Source organism: Alligator sinensis, unplaced genomic scaffold (genome assembly GCF_000455745.1).
Source record: "Alligator sinensis unplaced genomic scaffold, ASM45574v1 scaffold73_1, whole genome shotgun sequence".
Classification (NCBI taxonomy): Eukaryota; Metazoa; Chordata; order Crocodylia; family Alligatoridae; genus Alligator; species Alligator sinensis.
The window spans coordinates 1,039,832-1,047,151 of NW_005841838.1; the positions used below are offsets into that span (position 1 = coordinate 1,039,832).

General features: G+C 44.3%; 1 protein-coding gene across 1 annotated transcript in view; it reads left to right on the forward strand.

Annotated features, from left to right (window-relative positions):
• Nucleotides 1-430: 430 nt before the first annotated feature.
• Nucleotides 431-7,320, forward strand: part of LOC106722173 (lipopolysaccharide-induced tumor necrosis factor-alpha factor homolog) — a 30,128-nt gene continuing 23,238 nt past the window's right edge. The window contains exon 1 of the mRNA XM_025203138.1: nucleotides 431-523. The gene's annotated coding sequence lies outside the window, so the exon portion shown is untranslated. The remainder of the gene's footprint in view (nucleotides 524-7,320) is intronic.

Consider the following 7,320-nt stretch of genomic DNA (forward strand, 5'->3'; position numbering starts at 1 on the left):
ATAAACCTGGGTTAGGAGCAAGGATTTTTGTGGGTATTATTGTTTATTGGACCAGCTATATAGTTGGAAGGAATACAGACAAGCTTTCAGGAATGAAGTACCCTTCCTCAGGTCTCTTAGATTTGGGGTAGCCTCTCTGAAGCTATATGTACTTAAAAAAAAAAAAAAAAAAGCAGCAAAAAAGCAACCAATTAACTTAATCCTGTTCTCATGTTAATTCAAAATAAAACATATGGGCCACTAAAAATGATTCAGGGAGCAACTCTGAAGCAAACTTGTAACACTACATTCCGTTGCAGTGTACTTGCCATAGTAGAGGTGTTAGAAGTAGGTGGGAGCCCTGGGCTATCTTGGATAATTACATATTATCCACCAACATACCCTCCCTGTAGTTTCAACTGGGTAACTTATTCTTCTCTTCCCAGGCTTCAGTGGTTGTATTATCAGTCACTTGTGCGCTGCTTGGGGGCTCCTGTAACCTGTGAAGTAGTTTTCTGTTCCAATCTGGTCGTGCTACATAAAGGTAAGTGTTCTTGTACTGAATGGGACTGAAACTACGTGTGCTGTTTTAGAATAAGCTAGGAAATCCAGAAAAGTAGATGGAATGGGTTGAAACAAACAATAATTCTGGGAGCATGGGATAATAATGGTTATATAGTCGGTTATAAATGCTGATTGTTTAAATGCAAAAATCTCTCCCTGTTATTACTCCCTCTGGGTCTAGTACGGGGTGGGCAAAATATGGCTTCTGGGCTGGATCTGGCTCAAGTGATTCTACCCAGCCCACAGCATGTACCTTGGACCTGTCCAGCCCAAGTCTGGGGGCCGTGGCATGTACAGCTGGTCCTGTTCAACTGATAGCATGATCTGCTCTTCACATGTCCCTGTGGCAGACACTGGTTTTGGAGGCTGCCTGTCCCTATGGTGGGTGCCAGTTCTGCAGGGAGCAGATCATGGCTCTACCCTGGGGCCCCAGGCTGTCATTACCCCATGATCCTAGCCCTGACCCCAGCCCTGTCCACCTGTGCCACTCCTGGACACCATTCCCCACCCACCTGCAGCTCCATCCCATCTGCCCAACTGAGCGCCCCCTGCCCGTGGATGGGGGAGACAGGGTGCTGGGCCAGTCTCTATGGAGACTGCACCCACCTGCTCTGTCCAGCACCCCCAGCGGTGGATGCACGGTGGACATGCCTGAGCCTGGATAAAATAGGATTAATTGGCATCTCCCAGCCCCCCAGCCTTGAGCTGTGCAGTGTGAACATCCGTGACCGGGTGCCAAGGCTGTGTCAGCACCCCCTTCCCAGCTCAACAGCTCACCAAAACTTCTGAAGTGGCCCTCCAGTCCAAAGAATTGCCCACCCCTGGTCTAGTAAAGTTCTTCTAAAACAGGTCATAAAAGGGTACTATCAAAACTAATTTTTGATTTGATGAAAATGCAGGTGTAAAGACATGGGAAAAAGCATTTAACCAATCCACTGTGTGAAGGAAGTTGTGCTCAAACGCAATGCACATTTCTAATTCTGTAGCAAGTGTATGGTTATTCACAAGCATTTGTTAAAGTGTTAATAAAACCACATACAAATGCTGCATGAAAAAGTGTTTACTTCATTGCAAGTTTTAAAGCAGAGGGCAAATTTAATTATAGACATTATTTCTATAGCTAATAAATATAGCTGCATCTGTTTCCTGTAACCGATCATCAGAGGGGCTGTCTATTAGTATAGCTGAAGCACTGAGGCTCACAAATGAACAAGCACAAATGTCAGATATTAAGTGATGAAATGACATGATTCAATGTATAATGCTGGCCTTTATTCATGCTGCTGCAGGTGTGAGGAAGGACAAATTCAGGATGAAGACTCAGCCTCAGCTTGACATTTCTCACTGTTTTCTGGTCTGTTCACATCTTAAGATCAGGTGAAACCAGTGAATAGCAGTCTACTTTTAGTACTTATTTGGCCTTCACCAATGTAGTATCTGAGCATGTCATAATCTTTACTCTGTTTACACAGTCTTCCCGGTGAGGCGTGGCAGTACCATTATTCCTCACAAATCAGTAACGGTGATACAGTGAGGCTAACTGACTTGACCAGATCTCAAGGGATATTTCTGGCAGGGTAGGCCTAGACCTCCCAGAGTCTTGACTAGTGCTCTAATGACTGATCCTGCCTTCCTCTCTGGAAAATTGGATCTTCTACTTTTGGTATCAAAATTTGGGAGGGAGTAGTTCTGATGGCCTGATCCTCAAGTGAGGAGTACTTCAATGAGAATAAAGTCAGTCACACAAGTGAAGGTTCTGGAAACTTGTACAAAAATTTATGGTGAATAAGGAATCATCTGAAGAGGACAGGATGATCTGTGTTGAAAGGGGACTAACAGGCTGGAGGAAGATTAGTGAAGATCCTCAAGGATAGGCCTTGGGACCAATCTTATTTAACACTGGGAGCATCCAATAAAATTAGGAAAGTGAGTGAGTTACTATATTATATAGAGAGAATGGGATATCCCAGAATGCTGTAGTAATAGGAACAGGCTAAAAATGTATAGTACCAAATACAAGGCAACATAGGAACTAAAAGCAAGAACTTCTGGTATATTAGTCAACTACAGGAATAGTAGGAGCCATCAGTGTGATGCAACCATCAAAAAGGCATATTATGACATGCTTAGATACTAAATTGGTGAGGGCCAAATAAGTACTATAGGAAGACAGATGTACGCAGTTTTCACTTAATCTTAGGGTTTGAACTAATCAACAAAAAGCAAGCCGAGTCTTCATCCTTAGTTTATCCCCTTCTGTGCTCCCATAGCAGTATGTATTAGGCAAAGTATTTCCAGTATAGATAGAAAAATATAATGCCATTTTACAAGGCACCCACAAGATTTCATATGGAAAACCGTTTACAATTCTGGTCACCCATCTTCAGGAAAGACGAACTTAAACTCGAAAAAGTGTAGATGACCAATAGAGTGCATCCTCTGAGAACTTGCAAGCCTTGTTTAGCTCAGCAAAATGAAGGCAGAGAGGAGGTAAGATTTCTTTCCAGAAATACATCAAGAGATAAACAACACAGAACTGTTTAAGCAAGGAAAAGTGTGGCACAAAAAATGGGTATAACCCAGTTGTGAAAAAAAAAAAAAATCAGGCTGATAAGTAGTAGTTTTCTTGCCGTCAGAGGAGTGAGGGTCTGGTAAAGCATCCAGTAAGAACAGTAGGGTAGAACAGAGGTGACTGGTGCCTTCTGAGTCTGGGGAGGCACAATTGTGGACTGGAAGCAGCCTGCCCGGCACACTGCGGACCACCAGCCGGAACACAGGTAGATCTACCTCCACCCGCCAGACGGGGGGTGGGTCCAAATCTCAACCATGGGGCCATGGTTTGCTGTCCTGAGCAGTGCTGAGTCAGGGGCCAATCTTGGGGGGGGCACATGCCCCCCAGTCACCTGTGGTAGAAAACCTACTTTTAGGATTGTAACTTGAACAGGTCATGAACAGGATTATGTGACATGGTATCTCAATAGAAAGGGACTAGACTCAGTAAACCAGGAGGTCCCTTCTAGCCCTGTGCATCTGTGAGTGTGGACAAATGTACCTTTCAGCTGCTTTAAAAAGGAAGGTGAAGTAGTTGCTTGGGAGTGTGCAATAGCTGTTATGATCTAAATGTTTGGCCTGTAGTAATGCAGGTTAGCTAAATTGTGCTTTGATCCTGAATGAAACAAAGTTCAGGTTAGAGTGGCTTTGCTACACTTGTATGGCTACAGAACCATGCAAACGTAACAGTTGTATCACAACTGCTTGTATATCTTTTGAGAGCAACACAATCGTTACATCTGTCTATGCCTTATGAGTGCATATTTGCAGGATCAGGCTCCAAATTTGCATGCCAAAGTGCTGCAGCTGTGTGCAAGTCTGGTAGCTAGGCAACCTGTCCTGTGGGTGCACTATTATAGTAATTGCACACTTTTTAAAAAGAAACCTTTGGGTTTTTGTTAACACTGAAAATATTATAGAGGATAATAAGGAGGATTTCTTTTGGAGCTTCTTTCCAAAAGAAGTAATGCAAAATATCTTTCCCAGGTCAACAGAGCCAAAATGTACTAGCACCTCAATCTTCAATACATGTTCCTTCTTGTAATTTTGGCTGAATGGTGACCTGAGAAAGGGCACCTGGTGCCTGAAAACATGTCCAGCAGCTTTCCTAACTATACAGTTGGTTCAATAAGAGATATCACAAAAAATCCTTGCCTTTCACGTACATTAACATATATGCATGGTATCGACATAGTTTGTTTTATTTTGTGTGGCAAGGGAGAGGTGCAGTTTGGATGGTCATCATTTAAAGTCAGCCACACTTCAGGGTCTCTCATATATGCTGCTGGAAGTGATAAACTAGAAAGGACACAATGCATTAGCAGTGCATGCTGTATGAATGGCAAGAAAGTGGTTTAACAAATGACAAAGTGTCGGTAGTGTTTCCTGTCCACCGTACAATAGATTGTCTGAAGGCAGTAGTGATGTGTAGGGGGACACATGAAGGTGCATGTGAACCCCTGAGAGCACCGGTGCACCAGCCATACTTATGTGATGGGCTGTGGGGGGCAGGCAGGAGCACTGGTGCCCCCCTGAAAGCACCGGGCAATCACTGCAGCCATTCCTGGAAGTGGCTGCAGCAATCGGCTGTGGGGGTGCCCCTGGGCAGCGAGATCGGTTGTGGGATGACTCCCCCCCCCAGTTGGTGGAACTGGTTGCGTGTGGGGGGGGGGGGGGGGGGGGGGGGGTCATGTGCCCCCCCTGACTAAGGTGACACCAGTCGCCCATGTCTGAAGGCTTTTAGATTTCTTGATGTGCATGACTGCCATATATTTCTTGCTGTAATGTTTAAATGTAGTTACAACCCCCAAAATATTGCAAGCTCAGTCTTCGAAAATGAAGAGTCACCAATGGACTAAAAAATACAGTTTTTCTCAAAGCTTCTATTCTACCTGTTTTAGAATCTGGTCAAGTTCTCATAAAGGTAATGTCAGATCTCTTGCAGACATCAGCAAGAGCAGGTGTAGGGACTGAATGCTTTCCTCTCAGTCCTGTGCTTCCCAAGATGCAGCCTGACACTGGCATACTCTTTTAGATGATTTCCCCGTCTTCTTGTTGACTGACATGATACAGCCCTCACCCTCATTCCTAGCTATTTTACAGATAAAACACAGAGCCATTCCTTAAAATCAATGTTATATACTTTTCCCCCTACATTTCCATCTTATCACCTCTCAGTCTTCTGTTTTTTTGCAAATGGGTCACATGCACCTACAAACATTTAAATACAATTTATTCATGAGAATAGTCTCATTGACTTCAGTGGAACAGAGACAGGCCAGTGCTGAGCGACAGTGAAAATTCCACTTAAAAAGTCTATAATCTAACATGAAAAAGATCAACAAAAACAACAAAAATCCCCAGTTAAATACAAAAAAGTAATACACATTTTTACCACGTCAGTCCCCAATCCAGCTTTAACAGAAATATCCAGTTACTAGTTCCAATTAATCTACTGCCTAAAATAAAACACTGAGGCAGAAGCAGCACTACTCAAGGTCTAGTTAGCACTGTAGGCTTTTACTAACTGTATCTACAAGATCTTATTTCCCCTTTGCCCTCCTTTCCCAAATACCACAATTCCACCAAATCTTGAGGGTGGGGCGGGGGTAATCAGGCAGATTTTCTTGTGTGTGTTGTATTGATAAGGTGCGTGTGGTCTCTGATAAGCAGGGACCCAGGTTTTCTGTTTGCATGGGAAAATGTGGCAAAATGCAGGTTTTCCCTTTTAAAGGAGAAAATTCAAGCAGGAACACCTTACCTTGGAAGCCATGGAGGCGCAGCGCTCCCTCCCACACTAGGTCCTGTCCATTGGGCTGTGGAGGTTGCTCGTGCCTGGAGCTGTGAGTTCAGAGTGAGGGGCAACGGCACGGGCAGGAGCAGGGCACCAGTGTATCAGGGCTGTTCAGTGCCACCAGACAGTGGTGGGACAGCCATAGCTGGACTCGCACCCTGCTGAGTGAAGGATGAGTAAAGGGGGCAGGGGAACTGATTTTCTATGATAAAACTAAAATCAAATGCCAAAATATATAGGTATTTAGAATATATTTTATTATAATGATTGAGGCACTGGTAGGCTTCCAAATTGCTTTAAAATTGTAAATATATCAATACAACATTGTGTTCAGTTCACACACACACACACACACACACACACACACTATATATGCAAGAGACAGAGAGAGAGCAAGGCATTTCATTTTAATCATGGAAAGATACAATTCTGGGTTATTTTTAGTTAGAGATTTTTTGATTTTTATCAGACAATTTTGGAATTTTAAACAGAGAAAACCAGGATCTCTGCTGACATGCCCATGTTACGCTGTTACCATTTACACTGCTTTTATCCCTGTATGGATTATGTTACACTTTCTGCATATATCTTTATGATTTTGAACATGCGTTATCCAAACGAAACGAGGAAGGTATACTTAAGGAAAAGAAAAAAAGCAAAACTGTGAAGTGTCTTTTGTCATTGTGTCCTGGGGCAAGGACAATTGCGAGGCCCAATCACAGACAGAAAAAGCCACTGGTGGAAGGAGCCCCCAAGTTACTGTCAGCTTGTAAAGGGAAAAGCAACCACACAATAGCAAAGGCATTGGAGCGAAATGGCCCATTAGCCAGAGGAATGCCTGCCGTCCCTGGCAAGAAATACATTTCTAGAGAATTCTGAGAGTCACGAGTAAGAACCTACTTCATTTTGTGGAAACCACAAAACCAGGCATTGTCTGCAAAATCCACAACAACAAAAACTTACTAAAACAGCATGCTGGCTCCCCAGGGGATCCTCATCCTCATGCTGGTTGTGGCCCAGCCTGGTTGTTCTGTGTCTGCAGCCCACAGAGGAGAGAGGGGGAGCCACTGGTGCAAAGGGGAGTGGCCAGGATGGTGGCCAATTAGCAGCGGGGGCCAGGGTCACATGACAGACAGCCCACTCAGCCGTGAAGGTGAGGCCACTGGGGTCCCATGACCAAACAGTGGCAAGGGGTGGGCTCACTGCAAAAAGGCTGCAAAATTGGCTCCGTGTGCCATGAGCGGCTCACGAAAATCCCTTTTGCACGCCATGACTTAGCTAGATCCCTACTCATGGCATTGGGACTGCGATGATGCAGGGAGGCTGGCTTGAAGATATTTTAGAGGTTTTCTGTGAGCTAAGCCTGGTCTTTGGATTTTTTGAGGCTTTGGAGGAAATCCAGGTCCCCAGCAGTCAGGGCTGGCAAGATCAGC